The sequence below is a fragment of the Mobula birostris genome, unplaced genomic scaffold (genome assembly GCF_030028105.1).
Source record: "Mobula birostris isolate sMobBir1 unplaced genomic scaffold, sMobBir1.hap1 scaffold_1841, whole genome shotgun sequence".
In the NCBI taxonomy this organism is placed as follows: domain Eukaryota; kingdom Metazoa; phylum Chordata; class Chondrichthyes; order Myliobatiformes; family Myliobatidae; genus Mobula; species Mobula birostris.
In genome coordinates, this window is record NW_027274888.1 from 13881 (window position 1) to 35000 (window position 21120).

The 21120-nt window shown below is 45.9% G+C and overlaps 1 pseudogene; it reads left to right on the forward strand.

Annotated features, from left to right (window-relative positions):
• Window positions 1-1527: 1527 nt before the first annotated feature.
• LOC140192621 (zinc-binding protein A33-like) lies at window positions 1528-12556 on the forward strand (annotated as a pseudogene).
• Window positions 12557-21120: the final 8564 nt, after the last annotated feature.

Below are 21120 nucleotides of genomic sequence, written 5' to 3' on the forward strand. Positions count from 1 at the left end.
GGTGAGCATCTCTGATGATGGATGCTGCTTTGCTACGACAGCGTTTCATGTAGATGTGCTCAATGGTTGGTTGGACTCCAACCAGGATGTGCTCGGATGAATCTAATAGATGGTGTCGGTTGATCAGGAGTGCGACGAACTGCTTTGATCATCGTGCCAAACCTTACCTGTCTGATACAGAGAGGGGTCTCCCAGTCTGATCCTTGCTGCATGCCCGGAGATCACTCTCACAGCGCGCTGCCCCGAGATTACTGCAGTGGAGACGGGACGGTCACTCACCTCTTTGCGGACTGTGGGCTGGTGAAGATATGTGGAGAAAGATGGAAGGGCCTGTGCCACAGCAGCTGCGTGACAGAAGGGTCACTGATCTTCGGGTAAAGGCATTGCACAGTTTATCCTTGTGAATATTTATGGTGTGTAATTCTTATTTTGATTTAAAATAAAAAAAAACATCAACGTCTGGGCTCTGTCCAGAATTGTGGAAACTGGTCTTTTACTGAAGCTGGGACAGACATGGGTAAAGTCAGAAAGTTTCTTCAGGACTTCACCGACTAAAATGTTTTCCACCCTGTGATGTGGAATGTCCAGTCCTGTACTTTTCGCTGCAGCCACAGCATCTGTCTTGTCACAGCACAATATTCTCTCCACATCCCCACTTTCATGGCATGACCTAATTTAATAGTTGTTCGCAATAGTTACTTAACCCCGGTTTTATACCTCAGTCTGACTCTCTTTACACTTGGAGAAAAAAAAAAACGAGCTGCTGGAGGAACTCAGCAAGTCAGTCAGCATCTGTGGAGGGAAACGGACAATCGAAATTTCGGGTTGAGACAGTCCAGATGAAGGATCTCGTCCCGGAAAGTCGATTATACATTTCTCTCCCAAGATGCTGCCTGCCACGCTCAGTCAGTCCAGCATCACGTTTCTGACTCGAGATTCCAGCATCTGCAGTCTCTTGTGCCTCTCTTTTCAGAACTTGTCCCTTTCAGTCCCGCCTCAGACTGAACCAGGCTCTTCACTCCGGCTGCATTTCTGTTCTGCTTCTTTTTTTAGCCCATCACACCTACCGGGGCATAGGCCCCCACCAGCATCTTGCCAGAGTCCCCTGTCCAGGGCGAAGGTTGATCGGCCCTGTGGCTTCTCCTTTCATCACATGACTTCAATCATCTTCCGGGAAGGTCCTTCCGATCCCAGGGATGGGGCCTTTGGAGGATCGTTTGACATTTCTGTGCACTGCCATTTTTCGGGATGGGAGGTTAGAAGCCCCATGCCCAACGCCCCTCCTTTCGCAGCCGGTCTTAGGCAGTCCATGGCCGAGTTTTTATTTCTGTTCAGACCTGTTTAGTGTGTTGCTGATCTCACCCTGTGATGGAAATTACCACTATTACTTCCAAGTGAACACCTCCAACAGCAGAATGTTCATTCCCTGAGACTGCAGCGCGTGTAGTGGACAATCGCGGTACTGCAGGGGATCGGCAGCTCCCCGAAAGTGAAAGCGTTCTGAATCAGGAAGTGCTGGGAGTTAACATGGCTTCGAAAGCACCGGCCGAGAGTTGGACCGAGGAGGCAATTTGTGCCATCTGCCTGCAGTTCTTCACCGATCCGGTTATACTGGAGTGCGGGCACAACTTCTGTCGCTCTTGTATCACACGGTGTTGGGAAAGGGAGGAGAGAAACTCCTGTCCGGAATGTAGAGAGGTGTTTGCTGACCGCACCCTCAGGGTCAATCGGGCCTTAGCAAATCTGGCTGAAAAAGCTCGAAATCTAAACCTGAATCCAAAAGGTAAGGAAAGTAAACTTCACTGCGAGGAACATAAGGAAGAACTGAAGCTGTTTTGTGAAACGGACAAGACTTTGATCTGTCTGATCTGTGCAGTTGCGCAGGAACACCGAGAGCACCGCTTCCTGCCGATTAAAGAAGCTGTTAACATCTACAAGGTAAAACTATCCCGAATTTGATATTCACCCCATCCTCCTTTTACCTGTCCTACTCAGCACAGGTACATCTTTCCCTCCCACAGCCCACCCCAACCCACTCCCAACAGCTCTCCGCACTCTACGTAACTCACTTATCCACTCGCTCCGACCCACTGATCTCCCTCCTAGCATTGATTCCTGAAAGCGGGACAAGCGTTACACCTGACTCCAACACCTCCTCCCTCGTCACCATTCAGGGTTCAAACAGCCCCAGTTCCTCCCATTTCTTCCATGGTCGATTCCCCTCTCCTATCAGAATCCTCCTTCAGCTCTTTTCCTCTTCCACCTGTCCCCTCTCAGCTTCTCACTTCATCACCCTCCCCCACGATCCCCCTCACGTTGTCTCACCTTCACCTGCCAGTTGGTTCTCATCCTTAACCTTTTTATTCTGGCTTTTGCCCCATTCCTTCCCAGTCCCAATGAAGGGTCACATCCCGAAGCACTGACTGTTTATTTCCCCTGCGTCGATGCTGCCTGACTCACTGAGTTCCTCCGGCATTTTGTGCGATAATCGTGTTTGATCACCTGTTTCTTTTGTTGTATCTTTGTTTCTATTTCCTTCGCTCTCTGACTTCCAGGATCAACTTAAATCTTCCTTAGACTCTCTCACAAAAAAAAAAGTCAGACTTCCAGGAAAAGGAGCAGCAACAGAAAGAGAAGATTTCCAGAGTTCGGGTGAGGATTCCTGAGCGGAATTTCTGATATTAATGGATAGTTTTGCTCCCTTTAATGTACAACAGCAGAGTATCGCAGCTCCCGTGACCCGGGTTAGATCTTGACCTCTGGTGCTGACTGTGTGGAGTTTGCAAGTTTCCCCTGTGACCAGGACAGTTTCAGACACATCCCAAGGACAGACTGGAAAAATGGTTAATTGCAATTAACCCCGTGAAGTTTGGGAATGCTGTATGTGAATCACATGGGAGTTAATGGGTCAATGAGGGAAATAGGTTTCAGGAAATTGTGAGGGAACGGGGTTGACGGGAATGCTCTGAGAACTAGCATGGATTTCAATAGACCGAATGGTCACCTTAATGTCATAAGGAAATAGAACACAGCAATACAGTAAATTTATCTTAAGCTTTTATTCGACAGAAACAGTCACACAGCGTTCAGACCCACATCACATCCCAGTTTGCTGAACTGCGCCAGATTATCACTGAGAAAGAGCAAAGTTTACTCAGGGATCTCAGGGAAGAAGAGAAGAGGATTCTCAATCCAATGGAGAAAAATCTTTGTGAGATTCAAAAGAATATAAGGATAATTCAGGAGGAAATCACTAAGTTAAAGGAACAGATGGATCAAAAAGACAGTGTGATATTTCTCAAGGTGAGGGATTATATTTCAATTTATTTCTGTCAAAGGACACTAAATGAACAGTGGAATATTTGAAGTAAACAGTGGCCATTTCTAACAAATCAGTTGCCGCTGCTGGCGACCTCGCACAGATTGTTACACTTGTATGTTGCACCTCCCGATCACTCCAATAATCACGTTCCAAAATGTCGAAGATATATATTCGATCCTTCAATAGCAACATACAATCTTGAAGCGATGAAACTTAAGCGTTATTAATAGTAAATTAAACTGCAACGAATTGGTCAACAAAAGGTATGCCATCCATCTGTCCGCAGCTCAAAACAGCCCAGAACAAAGTACTAATACCTCACCTTTTCCTTTTACCACACCCCACTCACGTGACTAGTTGCCATAATAACCATGTAACTCAGAATACAATGCAGAGAGAAAACAGATGCGTTGCTCCTACACACAACATTTACAAATGGCAGTAAACTGTCTCACCAGACAATTGATACAACTATTCAGTGCTACCATTGTCCCAAAACTGGACTTTCCACAACTTCTGTACATCACAGGACAGAATCAAATCTTCTCTGAAATGGTTTACTCTGATTATAATGCAGAGCTGCTGATTGTGTCTTTGATTATCACATTAAATATTCTCTAAATCTCACATTGACACACAGTTCCAGTCACAGACTGTGAGTGTGTCTGGTACGGTGGGTGTGAGGGTCTCTCTGTCAGTCACTGAGAACAAACAATGTGACCCACACATCAGATTTATCCTCCATATCCGGTTTCCGTCAGATTACAAAAACATTCACAGACTCTTTATTTTTTCAGATAAGTTTCACACAGGATTCTATACCATTTTCCATCATTTACAGGCCATTCTGCCCATATTCTGCTATCAATTTCCCTGCTTCACAAGCCTCCTCCCACCTACTCACCACACCCAGTGACAGTGCTCTGAACTCCACGGTCCCTCATCTATTTATTTAGTTTACCCATGACATTCAATCTCTGCTGTTCCATTTCAACCACTCCTGTGCCAGTGAGTTCCACATCCTCTTCACTAAATTTCATATTGGATTCATTATCAAATCCATCACTGATTTGAATTCCGCCATCTCATCATTCTAACACCTTGTCCAGATAAAAAATCACAACCTGTCCTGTCTTCCTTGCAAGTTTCATCCTCTCAATAATGGCCTAGCTTTCAGAAACCTTTCCTGTAATTTAAACCCTGGTTCTGTATTGTCTGTGTGTGTGACTGGCTGCAGGAGTGGGAATTTTCAACACCTTGTAATGATAAAGATGAAATTCAGGATGTCGACAGTCTCGGTCTATTCAGATTTGTGTTTTATTCCTTTCAGGAGGAAGCTCGTCAGAACAAGAGGTAGGACATGCTCTTTACCAAAACCCTGTATGGATTTGTAAAATCGTTCAAATTTGCAGTTTATAACCAGCAGTTTGATATTTACAGGGTTAATGATGATATCCAGGAATTGACAGTGACAGATGAGACCCTACCAATTGAAAAATTCGATCACCTCTATTTGTTCAACACAATGCTGAGAGAAACACTTGATGCCAATTATCGAGGTAAAACTTACAAAGATTCATTATTCATTGTTTATAAGACACAATTAGGTTCTAATTCAAAGGAAAGATTGGCTGTAATAATGGACTGAAGGGGAACTGAAGTTTATTCCACATCAGCCGCACTGACTGGGAGGCATCACTGTCACATGGTCAGCTGGAGATGTCAGACCCCTGAACACACCAGCACAGGGTCACAATACAACCAATACACGGGACTGGCAGATGAACCACTGGGTCCTGATCCCAGGCCACTGCACTGACACGCCAAGACATGAGATGGAATCCTACCACAGGAGCTGCGAAATTAATACTGATTTTATGATATTGTAGGGTGTGAAAGCAAATAACACCATAACACACACAGACCATCAGAGTGTGACACACGGTCAAAGAGACAGGTCAAAATTCCTATTCCGGAATGAAATCTGCCGTCCTTACCCAGTCTGTCTATTCTGTGCACTGAGCTGCCCTCTGACGTAACGTCACATCAACAGTTCACAGACAGACTCCGGGGTGAGATTCCTCAGGAGGATGATCAGGGAGGGTTTGACAGATGTTGAACCCACGGCCCACTTCATCCATCAGCAAGTCTATGATGTCTTCTTGAGCATGTCCTGTTTGTGAGTGTTTCTCCCATATCCCTCTGTGTAATGTCTAAATGTATTTTAAAATATTTTAATTACACATGTTTCTACAGCTTCCACTGACAGCAAATTCTCTACTCTTAAGTCCTGGGTAAGAAGATTATGTCCTTTTACGTCTAGGCCTCTTATGGTTTTATAGAGTTGAATAACTGAACATCCAACACTACAGGGAATTAGCCCGAGCACATCCAGTCTGTCTCTTTTTAACCCAAGCATTCCAGACCTTGTAACACCACCCTCTCCACCCTGAAGCTTTCTGTCCATTGTAATCATACCCCTCCCGGAGTCGGGGCAGCAGAAATGCACACAATACCCCCAGTGTAGTCTGTCATCAACATCAAAGACCTTGCTTAAGTTCCTGTGGACAGTGTCGAATAGGCTGATGAATACAGAACTGAGGGTGTTATATTTGAATGCTCCAGTATACGGAATAAGGTAGATGATGTTGTAGCACAGGTAGAGATTGGCAGGTATAACGTTGTTGGCGTCACTGAGTTGAGGCTGAAAGGAGATGCTGCTTGAAGCCCAACGTCCAAGGATACACCTTGTGTTCAAAGGACAGGCAGGTAGGCAGAGGGGATGCGGAGGCTCTGTTGGTAAAAAATGAAATCAAATCTTTAGAGAGAGGTGACATCGCATTGGAATATGTAGAATCTTTGTGGGTACCAGTGCTACAGCATCAGTAAGAAACGGTAAGGGTAAAAAGACCCTGATGCGAGTTATATATACAGGCCTGCAAATAGTGACCTGGATAGAAAAGGGATACAAATTACACCAGGAGATGGAAAAGGCATGTAAAAAGGGCAGGGTGGTAATAGGAATGGGGGATTTCAATATGCAGGTTGGTGCTGCATCCCAAGAGAGGGAATTTGTAGAATGCCCCTAAAGTGGTTTTTTCGAACAGCTTGTAGTTGAGCCCAATGGGAGAAAAGGCAATTCAGGAGTGGGATTTGTATAATGAACTAGATATGATTAGGGAGATTAAGGTAAAATCACCCTACAGAAACAGTGATTTTAAAATGATAGAATCTACGCCGCAATTTGAGAGGGAGAAGATAAAGTCAGATGTATCAGTATTAGAGTGGAGTAAGGGGAATGACAGAGGCATGAGGGAGGAGCTAACCAAAGTAGGTTGGAAGTGGACAAGAACAGGGATGATGGCAGAACAGCAACGGTTGGAGTTTCTGGGGGCAATTCGGAAGGCACGGGATAGACACGTCCCGAATATGAAGAAATATTCCAAAGGGAGGATGAGGTAACTGTGTTTGACAAGGGAAGTCACAGGCAGCATAAAAGCGAAAGAGAGGGCATACAATGTTGGAAAAATTAGCAGGATGTTGGAGAATAGAGACAGTTTTGATAACCAAGAGAAAGTAACAAAAATGCAATCAGAAGAGAAATGATAAGATATGAGGGAAAACAAGCCAACAATGAAAAAGAGAACACAAAAATGTAAAGAGTAAAAGCCAGGTGAGAATGGCTATTGGACCCCTAGAAAATGAGGCTGGAGAGGTAGGAATGGGAGACAGAGACATGACAATGGTACTTATTTAGTATTTTGTGTCAATCCTCACTGGAAGATACTGTACAAGAAGTTTGTCAGAAACGTGCATGTCAGGGGACAGAAATGAGTGTTGTTGCTATTACTAAGGAGAAAGTACGTGGGAAGACGAAAGGACTGAAGGTAAATAAATCCCCTGAACCAGTTGAACTACACTGGTGTATTCTGAAGGATGCAGCTGAAGAGAATGTGGAGGCATTTGTAATGATCTTTCAAGAAACACTAGATTCTGAATCATTCAAGACGACTGAAAACTGAAAAGGTCACTTCACTCTTTAAGAAGGGAGAGCAGGTGAGGGTCTAGTGAGATGGAGGAACTGAGCGAAATACATGTTAGTAGGGAAGTGGTGTTAGGTAAATTGAAGGGACTAAAGGCAGATAAATACCCAGGGCCAGATGGTCTGCATCCCAGTTGCTTAAGGATGTAGCCCAACAAATAGTGGATGCATCAGTGATAATTTTTCAAAACTCTTTAGATTCTGGACTAGTCCCTGAGGATTGGAGGGTGGCTAATGTAACCCCACTTTTTAAAAAAGGAGTGAGAGAGAAACCGGGGAATTATAGACCGGTTAGCCTGACATTGGTGGTGGGGAAAATGCTAGAGTCAGTTATCAAAGATGTAATAACAGCACATTTGGAAAGTGGTGAAATCATCGGACAAAGTCAGCATGGATTTGTGAAAGGAAAATCATGTCTGACGAATCTCATAGAATTTTTTGAGAATGTAACTAGTGGAGTGGATAGGGGAGAACCAGTGGATGTGGTATGTTTGGATTTTCAAAAGGCTTTTTACAAGGGCCCACACAGGAGATTAGTGTACAAACTTAAACCACACGGTATTGGGGGTACGGTATTGATGTGTATAGAGAATTGGTTGGCAGACAGGCCACAAAGTGGGAATAAACGGGACCTTTTCAGAATGGCAGGCAGTGACTAGTTGGGTACCGCAAGGCTCAGTGCTGGGACCCCAGTTGTTTACAATATATATTAATGACTTAGAGGAGGGAATTAAATGCAGCATCTCCAAGTTTGCAGATGATACGAAGCTGGGCGGCAGTGTCAGCTGTGAAGAGGATGCTAAGAGGATGCAGGGTGACTTAGATAGGTTAGGAGAGTGGGCAAATTCATGGCAGATGCAATTTAATGTGGATAAATGTGAGGTTATCCACTTTGGTGGCAAGAACAGGAAGACAGATTATTATCTGAATGGTGGCCGATTAGGAAAAGAGGAGGTGCAACGAGACCTGTTTGTCATTGTACACCAGTCATTGAAAGTGGGCATGCAGGTACAGCAGGCGATGGAAAAGGCGAATGGTATGCTGGCATTCATAGCAAGGGGATTCGAGTAGAGGAGCAGGGAGGTACCACTGCAGTTGTACAAGGCCTCGGTGAGACCACACCTGGAGTACTGTGTGCAGTTTTGTTCCCCTAATCTGAGGAGAGACATGCTTGTCATAGAGGGAGTACAAAGAAGGTTCACCAGATTGATTCCTGGGATGGCAGGACTTTCATATGATGAAAGACTGGATTGACTAAGCTTATACTCACTGGAATTTAGAAGACTGGGGGGGATCTTATTGAAATGTATAAAATCCTAAAGGGATTGAACAGACTAGTTGCAGGAAGATTGTTCTTGATGTTGAGGAAGTCCAGAACGAGAAGTGACAGTTTAAGGATAAAAGGGAAGTCTTTTAGGACCGAGATGAGGAAAAACTTCTGCACACAGAGAGTGGTGAATCTGTGGAATTCTCAGGAAACAGTTGAGGCCAGTTCACTGGCTATATTTAAGAGGAAGTTAGACATGGCCCTTGTGGCTAAGGGATCAGCGGGTATGGAGAGAAGGCAGGTACAGGGTTTTGGGTTGGATGATCAGCCATGATCATACTGAATGGTGGTGCAGGCTCGAAGGGCTGAATGGCCTACTCCTGAACCTATTTTCTATGAAAACAACTTATAGGTGTGTTAGTCTGGATGTGGTGTGACTGGGTAGATGTTGGAGTCTCGTATTAAGGACGAGCTTTTGGGTACATGGAGGCACATGATAAAATAGACAAAAGACAGCAGGGATTCCTTTAAGGGGAAATTTTGCCAGACAAATCTGTTGGAATACTTTGAGGAGCACAAAGCCAAGATAGACAAAGATGGATTTGGAACAGAATTGATGCCTTTGTGGCCGGGTTTCCAGAGGATATGAAAGAAGTGAATGGGCAAGTCGTGCTGTGGAAGACAGATCAGGAAAATGGGCAAAGAAGTGATCGATGGATTATCCAGTAGGGAAGTCGCATGTGCGTTTGGTAGAGGGAATAAAGGCATGGATGATTTTGTTAACAAGGAGAAAATTCAAAATTCTGAGGTTCACGAGAATGATTCCCTGAATGAAAGGCTGAATGATTCCCTGAATGAGGAGTGTTTGGTGGTTCTGGGCCTGTACTCATGGGAGTCTTGAAGAATGGCTGATTTATTATCCCTCTCAGCACTATTCTCCTACCTCCTCCCCATAACTTTTGACACCCTGACTCATGAAGAACCGATCAACTTCAGCTTTAAATATGAAACATGAGAAAATCTGCAGATGCTGTTCCCCAAGCAACACAGGTCCTGATGAAGGGTCTCGGCCTGATCTCTCTGAAACCTCTCTGGACAAAGTTGAAGTTGGGAGGATGTTTCGTATAGCGGAGGGGTCGAGGACCAGAAGGCACAGCCTCTGACTAGAGGATGACCATTTGGAACAGAGATGAGAAGGAATTCCTCTGTCCACGGGATAGTGAATCTGCCACAGGCAGCTGTGCAGTCCAAATAATTGAGTATATTTAAAGTACAGCAACTAACACAAAATGCTGGAGGAACTCAGCAGGCCAGGAGGCATCCATGGAAAAGAGTAAACAGTCGACAGTTCAGACTGAAACACTTCATCAGGACATGTGTTGCTTAAGGGTCCCTGAAAATTCCTCCCATTTCCTCTTGAGGGGCTGCGGGTGATGGGGTTGTGGGAAAGGGGACAAAAGGATCATCATCTCCATCTTTGTCCCCCGCCACCTTCTCGTTACGTCTACGCACACAGTTCACCCACAGGCTTTCCACCCCTCCCACACCTGGTTCTGGTTCAATCTGCCGTTTATCTCTCCCTTGCTGGTTCCCATTATCATCTCCTTTACTGTCTCGAACCTTCACACTCCCCCACTCCACACTTCACACTCACAAATGAATGTTAACATTGAATGAAGGGCCTGTTCCTGTGCTGTACTGTTCTATGTTCTCTGTTCCCTGTTCAGAAGAATGAGAGGAGATCTCAGGGAAATACAACATTGTTTCAGGGCTCAACAGGCAGGATACAGGGAGGATGTTTCCCCATCTGAGAAGTCAAGGGTCAGGGGTCACTGTCTGTTTGGAATTCTCAGCACCCGAAGGGAGAGGGGGGTTTGGGGGTTCTTATCCATTCAGTTCACAGAGCCATCACGTACAGCATAGAAATGTGCCCTTCGACCCATCACATCTGTGCTGACCTATTTATCCATCTACATTCATCCCATTGGCCAGCATTTGGTCAGTCTCCTTCTGTGCCTTGCCTATTGAAGTGTCTGTCCAAGTGTCTCTTAAACACAGAGGACTGGAGGCCTGTGACCTGCAGAGGTCGGTGCTGGGGCCGCGGTTGTATGTCATACATATCAATGATTTGTATGATAGTGTAGGTGACATAGTTAGTAGGTTTGTGGGTGGCACTAAAATTCATGGTACAGTGGACAGGGAAGAGGGTTATCTCTGTTTACACCGGGCCCTTGATCAACTGCAGAAATGGGTACAGTCACAATGTTTCTAAATTCATCTTGACAGGGATGTGGATCTGTTTAAGTCCATTAACTCACCCCCTTTCCAACTTAATCCACTCCTCTCCCGCACTCGTTTGCTGGTTATTTCTGTTCTTGAGGGAAGATGTCGACCTGAAACGTAGACTGTCCATCTCTCTCCACACCTCCTGCCTGACCCGCTCGGTTCCTCCAGCATTTTGCGTCTGTTTGATCGGGAAACCTCTGCTCTCCGTCCAGCAGAAAACCTTTGGGGAGACATTAGTTATCCATCTGCTTTCGTTGGGTCAAACCACGGGAAAGGTTCGTGTTGGCCACCCAATTGCGCCTGAGGGGCAGCGGCCTTTCCCCCGGTCCCTGGGGCCGTGCTGCCCGATTCTCCCCCCGATCCCCGGGGCCGCGCTGCCCGAGTCTCCCCGTGATCCCCGGGGACTCTCTAATTCTCTGCTTCTCCCTCCAGTCTCTGTCACCCTGGATGTGGAAACGGCGAATCCGGAGCTCGAGGTGTCTGAGGATCGGAAGAGTGTGAGACGGACCGGGACCTGGAGATGGTCCATGACTCAAACTATGCTATCGACCTGGATGAGATTCACAGACTGTCCCAGTGTGCTGGGATCGGAGGGATTCACATCGGGGAGACATTACTGGGAGGTGGAGGTGACGGGGAATCGGGTCTGGGGTCTGGGAGTCGCCGCAGAGTCTGTGGAGAGGAAGGGACGGGTCAGACTCAGTCCGGAGACCGGATTCTGGGTCATCGGGCGGTATTATGACGTGTTACATCGGGATTGTGACGTGTTCAGTGGTCTCCTCTCCCCCGAGTCCCGTCTCCCTGCCGATCCCATCCCCGGGAGGGTGGGAGTTTATCTCAGTTACAAGTCCGGGAGAGTTTCATTTTACAACGCGGAGACCAAGTCCCATCTCCACACCTTCACTGGGAATAAATTCACGGGGAAACTTTATCCTTTCTTCTGGACTGGGATTGTAAACCAGTGGCTGAGAATCTGCTCCGGTTCCGCTCCGGGTCTGTAAACGGGTCGGGTTCCGGGACCGGCGTCAGGAGTAAAGTCCTTCTAAATATAAATGTGCGGAGAGTGAAATAAACACGAGATGAGAATTATCGATCCATTAATTTTAACTCGTTCACCGCGTCTGACAACCGAACAGAAACACCGCGGATTCAGCAGCAGCCGTGAACGGCGGGTCCAGAGCTCCCCCGGGTCCTAAAGTCAATCCGTGTTTAGACAGGTTAAATGGGACAAGTGGAGGCAGTGCTGACTCGAAAAGGGGGTCAGGGTGTATCTTGATGTGACCATAACACACAGGAGCAGAATTAGGCCGTTCAGCCCATCGACTCCGCTCTGCCATTCCATCATGGCTGATCCCGGATCGACCTCAACCCCATACACCTGCCTTCTCTCCATATCCTTTGATGGACTGATCAATCAGGAAATAGAAAGAAGAAACCATAGAAATCATAGAAACTACAGCACAGAAACAGGCCTTTTGGCCCTTCTTGGCTGTGCCGAACCATTTTCTGCCTAGTCCCACTGACCTGCACACGGACCATATCCCTCCATACACCTCCCATCCATGTATCTGTCCAATTTATTCTTAAATGTTAAAAAAAAGAACCCGCATTTACCACCTCTTCTAGCAGCTCATTCCATACTCCCACCACTCTCTGTGTGAAGAAGCCCCCCCCAATGTTCCCTTTAAACTTTTCCCCCCTCACCCTTAACCCATGTCCTCTGTTTTTTTTTTCTCCCCTTGCCTCAGTGGAAAAAGCCTGCTTGCATTCACTCTATCTATATCCATCATAATTTTATATACCTCTATGAAATCTCCCCTCATTCTTCTACGCTCCAGGGAATAAAGTCCTAACCTATTCAACCTTTCTCTGTAACTGAGTTTCTCAAGTCCCAGCAACATCCTTGTAAACCTTCTCTGCACTCTTCAACCTTATTTATATCCTTCCTGTAATTTGGTGACCAAAACTGAACACAATACTTCAGATTTGGCCTCACCAATGCCTTATACAATCTCATCATAACATTCCAGCTCTTATACTCAATACTTTGATTAATAAAGGTCAATGATCAACTTCTGCTTTAAATATACCCAAAGACAGCCTCCACCGCAGTCTGTGTCAGGATATTCCACATGGTCTGTACTCTCTGGCTGAAAATATTCCCCCTTACCTCTGTTCAAAAGATCTCCCCTCAATGTTGAAACTGTGTCCGCTAGCCTGGATATCACCACCACCTGAAATAACCGCTCAAGATCCACCCTGTCTAGTGCTTTCAACACTCGGTAGGTTTCAATGAGATCCCACCTTCCTTTCTGAGACATGGGACCCAAAACGTTGATAAATCTCCAAGTACGGCCTAACTTGTGTCTTATAAAGGCTCAACATTATTTCCTTGCTTAAATATTCTATTCCCCTTCAAAGAAAAGCCAGTATTGCATTTCCCTTCTTTACCACCGACTGAAAATGCAAAATGACCTTCTGGGACTCTTGCAGGAGAACTCCTAAGCCCCCTGCGCTTGTGAATTTTCTGTCTATTTACATAATACTGAGTAATATTATTCCTTGGACCAAAATGCATGATCATATCTTTCCCAACCCTGTATTCAATCTGCCATGTTTTTAACACTTCTTCCAATTCGTCTGAGTCCTGCTGCAATCACATTGCTTCCTCAGCACTACCTACCCCTCCACCTATCTTTGCATCATCCACAGACTTTGCCACAAAGCCACCAATTACATTATCTAAATCATTGGCAAACAATGTGACAGTCCCAACACTGACCCCTGAGGAACACCATTAGTCACTGGCAGCCAACCAGAAAAGGCCCTATTTATTCCCATTTGCTGCCTCCTGCCTGTCAGCCATTCCTCTGTCCATACCAGTATCTTTCCTGTAATGCCATAGGATTTTATCATGTTCAGCAGCCTCCTGTGCCAAAGGCCTTCTGAAAATACAAGTAAATGATATCCACTGCCTCTCATTTGTCCACCCTCCTTTTCACTTCCTCAAAGACCTCTAAAGGTTTGTTCGGCATGGTTTTGATTTACAGAAATCATGCTGGCATTCAATTATTTCATCATTAGTCTCCAAGTACCTTGAAAACTCCTCCTCGAAAAAGGAACTACAATACTATCCCAACCACTGCGGTTCGGCTAACTGACCTATAATTTCCTTTCATTTGCCTTTCTCCCTTCTTAAATGTGCAATTTTCTATATTCCAGTCCTCCAGGACGATGCCAGAATTATAGTGATTCTTGAAAGATCGTGACCAATGCATTCATTATCTCTTCAACATCCCTCAGGACTCTGGGATGTAGTCCATCTAGTCCAGATGACTTATCCACCTTAAGACCTTTGAGTTTGTCCAGCTCTTTTTCCTTTGTAATAGCAAAGTCACTCAATCCTGCTGTGTCTTCCACAGTGAAAACTGTTGCAAGGTATTCATTAAGTTCATCTGCCATTTCTTTGTCCCCCATTACGACCTCACCAGTATTATTTTCCAGTGGTCCAATATCAACTCTTGTCTCCTTTTCACTCCTTATTTCACTGGGGAAAAACGCTGACTGCCCTGCTTTATATTATTGGCTAGTTTGCTTCATATTTCACCTCTAACATTCTCATCGCTTTTCAGTTGCCTTTTGTTGGATTTTCAAAGCATCCAATAATCGAGCACGGTGATGGGGTGAAGGGGTAGGTAAATAGGGGTATAGACTAAGAACAATGGTCAATCGCCCTGGATGCGACTTAGTGTACTGTTTTGGACAGTCAAAAAGAAGCTTTACCCAGCAACCGGTGACGTACTAGACATTGTTCTCTAAAGACAGGCAAGGGCTCAAATAAGGAGCAATCTGATCTTGCAGAAGGAGCTCAAGATATAGGTAAATATGGGAAGAATTGTGTAAGGGCTAGAATGTTCTGGAGAAAAGGGGAAGGGTCCAAATGAGGAACTGATGGGCTAGCTTTGGCTTAAAATAATTACAATTAACTGACCAATGATGATTTTACATCTAAATCTTAGCACGTGATTGAAATGATTCCAATATTGTCTAAACTTGTAATCGTAAGATTTCCTGCTACCTGATCAATGATATAAATTCTGGAGAATTGTGTAATTCGGGGGCAGTGTCCGGACTGGCTCTTTTGGGAGATCAGTCTGTAACTTCCCCCATAGCATGCTATGAGTAGAGAATAAAGGTTTGAAAAAGAATTACGTGTGTTAGTGTTTTTGTGGTACAATTGTCTTTGCATCGGTCGATCCAGTACGAAAATTTGGCGAGCCAGCCAGCAGTCCAAAAATGACGAATTCTCGTGAGACGGTGTCAGCGGTCGACTCGGTGGCGGTGTCCTGAGACAGGTGGGCCCACAAGGTATGAGTCACCTTGACCTCACTCATTAATTGCCCACCTTCACGATCCCCTCGGCTGGCGGGCGGGTAACCCTCTGGTGGACTCCTTCCGAAACCCGAATTGAGGATCGTCCGAGTACCAGAGGTTGAAAGAGGGGTTAGAGACCCTGACAAAGGTAAGATAAGGGATTAGAGTCCCCGACGAATTATTGAGAATATTAAAGCCTGCCGGTGCTAACAGATTGGACTGCGGATCACTGGTAGTGATCTGCGACATTTTCTTTGAGTGTGTTACAGCAAATTGGTCAGCGGGTTAGTGGCAGTAACCTATTACATTTTCTCGCAGATATTGCATAGGCAGCTTAGAGATTTACAATTTCCCGGGGGCTCTACGGTAATACAGGACGTAGACGACCTCCGACTGGCCAGCCCGTCAGAAACCTCAAACGTGCAGGACACCAATACGCTTCTGAATTCTCTGCATTCATGGGGATACATGATCTCGCCCCAAAAAGTAAACAGAACCCGAAGGCAAGTGAGATTTCTGGGAACCCTTTTGAGTGCAACCGAAAAGCAGCTCACTCCAGAAAGGGTGATCCCCGATCCTTGCGACCCCCTGCCATCTCCCCCGAAAGCCATGCGTGCTTTCCTTGGTCTGGTAAACGTTTGCAGAAAGTGGATTCCCAATGTTGCTCTGTGTTCAGAACATTTGAGTCCTCTGGCTTCCAGTGCTCTTAAGTGGCCCCTGGAGCTAACTGAGCAACAGAGAGAGGCTTTGGAGAAATTGAAGAAATCCCTCTGGAGAGCGCCTGCTCTCGGCCGCCTGCTCTACGACCGCCCCTTCCCGCTTTTTGTGAATGTTTTAGATGGCTGCACCACTGCAGTGCTCACTCAGATTCATGGGGGCAGACGCAGGCCTGTGCCTATTATTCCACTAAGTTAGACCCCGTAGTGCAGGGATTACCCCGCTGTTCGCAGGTGCTTCAGGCCATTTACTCCCTAATTACGGCTGCTTCCAACATCACCCTCCAACAGCCAGTTACAGTGTATTCGTCCCACGCCCTTGTAGCGCTGCTGATCAGCAACCAAACCCAACATCTGGCTCAGGCCGGACTAAGCCGTTATGAAATAGCATTACTTAATAACCCACTCCTCACATTTGCATACTGTGATACCATCAATCCCGCTACATTTTTAGAGACGGCACCTGCTGAGTTGACTGAGCCTCCTCATGACTCTCTGCTACGAAACCACTTCCTCACCTCACCGCGCCCGACCTCTCAGATGCAGCCATTCTAGGGGCACAGCTCACTCTGTACGTGGATGGCAGTTCCACAGTCTCTGAGACCGGGGAGCGCCTCTGCGGCTACGCCGTTCTCGACGACGACCTCACGCTCGAGTGTGGCGCTCTCCAGCCCCCCGTTTCCGCCTTCTTTGCTCTGATACGTGCCTGCATCTTAGCCAAGAACAGAAAGGCCAATGTTCATACAGATTCCCGTTACGCATTTGGGGTGGCTCATGACTTTGCACAGCTCTGGGCGCAATGGGGGTTCCTCACCTCCTCCGGGACCCCCATCCAGAATGGCATGTATGTAAGGAACCTCCTTCAGGCCATCCTCCTCCCCGAAAAATTAACCATTATTAAATGTTTGGCTCATCTAAGAGACGAATCTGCAGTGACTAAAGGAAATAATAGAGCCAATTTGGCCGCAAACCAGGCTGCGCAGGAGGCAACCGCTATAGTTTTAACTGCAGAGGGGTTCGCCTTCACCCTGACTAAAACACCACGAGCGCCGGGCACTCCAGACAGGGCTACAGTTCAAAAACTCCAGGGGGACGCTCCTGTTCAGAAAAACAACTTTGGAAGACGCACGGATGTGCGCATTCGATGTCCACAGGCCTCTGGCATACCCCAGTTGGCCAAGTTTGTATTCCTGATGCATTGCTGCCGATGTTGCTCGATTGCATGCATACGAACATCCACCTTGGCAAGCGGGGGAATGAGTGATATTTTGCTCCATACATGGTGGCACCCCAGGCTGGAGGAGGCTGCTGCAGCAAAAAATACAAGCCTGTTTGATTTGCCAAAAGACAAACGCGGGAAAGGGAGTAAAGTGTGCCCCAGGGAAAACCCCCTTGCCAAGTGGCCCTTTTGAATGTATTCAGCTTGATTTTATCGAACTACCGCGCGTAGCCTGTTATAAGTATTGTTTAGTGATTGTAGATGTGTTCAGTGAATGGATTGAAGCCTTTCCGACCACTAATAATAAAGCTTCTACGGTGGTAAGGTTGGTGCTTACAGAGATTATACCGAGATTCGGAGTGCCCAGACAAATAAGTTGGGATACTGGCCCTCACTTTGTGGGGAATATAAATAAGGAACTATGTGAGGTGCTGCGCATCGAACCGCGGTTTCATCGCGCTTACCGCCCGAAGGCTGCAGGGATAGTGGAACGGGCCAACCCCACCCTGATAAACAAGCTGTCTGAGTTAATGTCCGAAACCAGACTGAGTTGGCTGAAGGTCCTTCCGCTGGCCTTATACCATATCAGAATTACCCCGCACTCCAGTACAGGGGTCTCTGCAGCTGAAATTATTTAGGGGCGTCCGGGAAGGACCCCATGGGACGCTGACATGCAGCCTCCCCCCCAAATTGATCTAAATGGTACGTGGGACGAACTGCAGAATTACTTTCGCCAACTAACATCCCCTCTAAAGTTTCTTCACTCCCAGGTGCAGAATACTCTTATGGAGCCCGGAGGTCAGGGGACGGAGTGGCCGGAGTTGAAAATTGGGAATTCGGCACTGATCAGAGATTGGGAGCGTTCCAGGCTCGGACCCCGGTGGAAGGGACCATTCCAGGTACTACTGCAAACACCGACGGCCGCTAAGGGTATCAGAAACAGGAAGGGAGCAGTAACTCTACTGGGTGATCCCCCAATATTAATAGGTTCATTGAGGAGCAGAAAGGGAGGCAGATTTTGGAACGGTGAAATAATAATAGGGTTGTTGTGATGGGAGATTTTTAAGTTCCTAATATTGACTGGTATCTCATTAGAACAAGGGGTTTAAATGAGGTGGAGTCTGCTAGGTGTGTTCAGGAAGGTTTCCTGTTGCAAGATGTAGATAAGCCAACTAGAGGAGAGGTTGTACTTAATCTGGTTTTTCGAAATCAACCTGGTCAGTTGTCAAATTTCTCGGAGGGAGAATGTTTTGGAGGTAGTGATCGCAACTCTATCTGCTTTATCATTGCAGTGGAGAGGGATAGGAACAGACAATTGGGAAAACCTTTAATTGATGTAGGGAGAAATATGATGCTATTAGGCAGCAACATGGGAGCAGATGATCTCGGAGGAATGCACTGCAGAAATGTGGAAAATCTTCAGGGAACTTTTGCATAAGTATGTTCAATTGAGGCAGGGAAAGGATGGTAGTGTTAAAGAACAATTGTCTACAAAGAATGTAGAAAATGTACTTAAGAGCAATAGGAAAGCTTGTCAAATGTTCAAGAAGCTAGGTACTGGTATACTTCTAGAAAATTGCAAGGTTGCCAGAAAGGAGCTTAAGATTATAATTAAGAGAGCTGGAGGGAACCATGAGAAGGACTGGTCAACAAGGATTAAGGAATTGATCTTTGGGGATTGAATCCTTTGGGGATGTAACAAAACACATTGATGATGGTAGAACTTGGATGCAGTGCATACGGATTTCAGTAAGGCATTTGATAAGGTTCCCCATGCCAGGCTCATTCAGAAAGTAAGGAGGTATGTGCTCCAATGATACCTTGCTTTGTGGAACCAGAATTGGCTTGTCCACAAAAGGCAAAGTGTGGCTGTAGATGGTTGGTGACCAGTGTTCTTCCACGGGGATATGTTTCTGTGACAGCTCCTCTTTGTGATTTTCATAAGTGACCTGGATGTGTAGGTAATATGGTAGAATTCTTCATTAAGATGGAGAGTGACATAGTTAATTCAGAAACAAAGGTTCTGAACTTAAAGAGGGGTAACTTTGAAGGTATGAGACGTGAATTAGCTAAGATAGACTGGCAAATGACACTTAAAGGATTGACGGTGGATATGCAATGGCAAGCATTTAAAGGTTGCATGGATGAACTGCAACAAATGTTCATCCCTGTTTGGCAAAAGAATAAATCAAGGAAGGTAGTGCACCCGTGGCTGACAAGAGAAATTAGGGATAGTATCAATTCCAAAGAAGCAGCATACAAATTAGCCAGAGAAAGTGGCTCACCTGAGGACTGGGAGAAATTCAGAGTTCAGCAGAGGAGGACAAAGGGCTTAATTAGGAAGGAGAAAAAAGATTATGAGAGAAAACTGGCAGGCAACATAAAAACGGACTGCAAAAGCTTTTATAGATATGTAAAAAGGAAAAGACTGGTAAAGGCAAATGTAGGTCCCCTGCAGGCAGAAACAGGTGAATTGATTATGGGGAGCAAGGACATGGTAGACCAATTGAATAATTACTTTGGTTCTGTCTTCACTAGGGAGGACATAAATAATCTTCCAGAAATAGTAGGGGACAGAGGATCCAGTGAGAAGGAGGAACTGAGCGAAATACATGTTAGTAGGGAAGTGGTGTTAGGTAAATTGAAGAGATTGAAGGCAGATAAATCCCCAGGGCCAGATGGTCTGCATCCCAGGGTGCTTAAGGAAGTAGCCCAAGAAATAGTGGATGCATTAGTGATAATTTTTCAAAACTCTTTAGATTCTGAATTAGTTCCTGAGGATTGGAGGGTGGCTAATGTAACTCCACTTTTGAAAAAAAGGAGGGAGAGAGAAACCGGGGAATTATAGACCGGTTAGCCTAACGTCGGTGGTGGGGAAACTGCTGGAGTCAGTTATCAAGGATGTGATAACAGCACATTTGGAAAGTGGTGAAATGATCGGACAAAGTCAGCATGGATTTGTGAAAGGAAAATCATGTCTGACGAATCTCATAGAATTTTTTGAGGATGTAACTAGTAGAGTGGATAGGGGAGAACCAGTGGATGTGGTATATTTGGATTTTCAGAAGGCTTTTGACAAGGTCCCACACAGGAGATTAGTGTGCAAACTTAAAGCACACGGTATTGGTGGTAAGGTATTGGTGTGGGTGGAGAGTTGGTTAGCAGACAGGAAGCAAAGAGTGGGAATAAACGGGACCTTTTCAGAATGGCAGGCGGTGACTAGTGGGGTACCGCAAGGCTCAGTGCTGGGACCCCAGTTGTTTACAATATATATTAATGACTTGGATGAGGGAATTAAATGCAGCATCTCCAAGTTTGCGGATGACACGAAGCTGGGTGGCAGTGTTAGCTGTGAGGAGGATGCTAAGAGGATGCAGGGTGACTTGGATAGGTTGGGTGAGTGGGCAAATTCATGGCAGATGCAATTTAATGTGGATAAATGTGAAGTTATCCACTTTGGTGGCAAAAATAGGAAAACAGATTATTATCTGAATGGTGGCCGATTAGGAAAAGGGGAGGTGCAACGTGACCTGGGTGTCATTATACAGCAGTCATTGAAAGTGGGCATGCAGGTACAGCAGGCGGTGAAAAAGGCGAATGGTATGCTGGCATTTATAGGGAGAGGATTTGAGTACAGGAGCAGGGAGGTACTACTGCAGTTGTACAAGGCCTTGGTGAGACCGCACCTGGAGTATTGTGTGCAGTTTTGGTTCCCTAATCTGAGGAAAGACATCCTTGCCATAGAGGGAGTACAGAGAAGGTTCACCAGATTGATTCCTGGGATGGCAGGACTTTCATATGAAGAAAGACTGGATGAACTGGGCTTGTACTCGTTGGAATTTAGAAGATTGAGGGGGGATCTGATTGAAACGTATAAGATCCAAAAGGGATTGG